The sequence below is a fragment of the Octopus bimaculoides genome, chromosome 20 (genome assembly GCF_046866305.1).
Source record: "Octopus bimaculoides isolate indiv1 chromosome 20, ASM4686630v1, whole genome shotgun sequence".
NCBI classification, from domain to species: domain Eukaryota; kingdom Metazoa; phylum Mollusca; class Cephalopoda; order Octopoda; family Octopodidae; genus Octopus; species Octopus bimaculoides.
In genome coordinates, this window is record NC_142947.1 from 6789010 (window position 1) to 6791360 (window position 2351).

The following is a 2351-nucleotide window of genomic DNA, read 5'->3' on the forward strand; positions in this document are numbered from 1 at the left end:
TTAGGAGTATTTCAATGTCTTGTTTTCTCTTCTAAAGTAATAATAATAATAAAAATCGAAATCAAATCAAATTCACAAATTCAATGACTGGCACCCGTGCCAGTGGAGCGCTAAGAGCACCATCCAAGCGTGATCGCTGCCAAAGCAGCTGACTGGCTTCCATGCCAGTGGCACATAAAAAGCACCATTTGAACGTGTTCATTATCCGCGTTGCCTTACTGGCACATAAGAAAACATTCGAGCAAGGTCGTTGCCAGTGCCACTGGACTGGCCCCCGTGTAGGTGGCATGTAAAAAAACACCTTTTGAGCGAGGCCGTTGCCAGTACCGTGTGACTGGCCCTCATGCCAGTGGCACGTAAAAGCACCCACTACACTCTCGGAGTGGTTGGCATTAGGAAGGGCATCCAACTGTAGAAACTCTGCCAGATCAGATTGGAGCCTGGTGCAGCCTTCTGGCTTGCCAGTCCTCAGTCAAATCGTCCAACCCATGCTAGCATGGAAAGCGGATGTTAAACGATGATGATATATATATATATATATATATAACAAACTTTGGTTGTAGAACAAACAACAAATTTAAGGTCATCCAACTAATATATCACATCTCGAACATTTAATCCCATATAAAGAAACATAATGCTTTTTCTATACATAGAATACGGATGTACAAAATCACTGAAGATGAAACAATACTTCATTTAAACAGGCATATATTTATTATTTTATTTTAAGTTTTATAATATATAAAAAATAAAAATTTTTTCTAGACACTGAAGTATTAATTTATTGATTTTTAAAAATATATTTTTTATACGCAATAGACTGTACTCACATTTTTCTATATGCCTGTCTAAATGTTTCATCTTCTGTGATTTTGTACATCCGTATTCTATGTATACAAAAAGCATTATGTTTCTTTATATGGGATTAAATGTTCGAGGTGTGATATATTAGTTGGATGACCTTAAATTTGTTGTTTGTTCTACAACCAAAGTTTGTTATACTCGTCTCATTTACTTGAACATTTCTCTTGCAGTCCTATTAACTCTCTTGTTCCTAATAAGAAACAATCACTATTATTATTGATATATATATATATATATATATATATACATATGTATGTGTGTGTGTATGTATGTATATGCTTGTGTGTGTTATGGTCTCCTTGCCTTGACATTACATGACAGTTGTAAACAAGTATCACCATCGTGCAAGTGGTGTCCTTTGTTTTCAATCTTCAATGAAAACATATGTGGACAAGGTGAAATATTACTTTCCTTGGAAACAGGTAAGGGCTGGTGGCAGGAAGGCTATCTGGCCATAGAAAATCTGCCTCAACAAATTCTGTCCAGCCTATGTAAGCATGAAAAAGTGGACATAATGATGATGATGATGATGATCACTTCTTCTAGTACCCTCTCCCCTCTCAAAGGAGCTTTGTCTTACAAGTTACTCGGTGACCCAGCCAGTGCTGATGCCACATTAAAAGCATCCACTTCACACTGTAAAGTGGTTGGAAGGACATCTAGCTGTGAAAACCATGCCCAAACTGACCTTACCTGTGCTTGTGCCATGCAAAAAGAATTCAGTCCACCCTGTTGGGTGGGTGGTGTTAGGAAGGGCATCCAGCCATAAAGTCCCTGCCAAAACACACACAAAAGTCTGGTGCAGGTTCCTGCCTGGTTGGTTCCTGTCAAACTGTCCAACCCATGCCAGCATGGAAGAGGGACATTAAATGATGATTAGAGCAACCTTTAGAAAGGTACCAAAATAGAAAAGTCCTTATCTTGGACGGTGTCCAGTTTGTGACTTAAAATTATCGAATGAGGAACACTCACACTTGACAAGACGTCTTACTCAAGACCTGAGGAACACTCATTCATACATGATGAGACACCTTACTCAGTGCATGAGTAACATTCATTCATACTTGACATCTTACTCACCCCATGAAGAGCACCGACACTTGACAAGACATCTTACTCAGCAATTAAGCTTGTGTTAATGTATTCAACAGACACACAGACAGGGAAGGTAGGTTTTACCATATTTAATACAGAAGACAGCATTAACAATCTAACTGAAAATATACTCGCAATCACACTCATACATATATCTACACACACACACACACATACAGAGAGAGAGATTACAATTTATATGGGGGGACACAGACACACACATATACAACAAGCTTCTTTCAGTTTCCGTCTACCAAATCCACTCACAAGGCTTTGGTCGGCCCGAGGCTATAGTAGAAGACACTTGCCCAAGGTGCCATGCAGTGGGACTGAACCCGGAACCATGTGGTTGGTAAGCAAGCTACTTACCACACGGCCACTCCTACTAA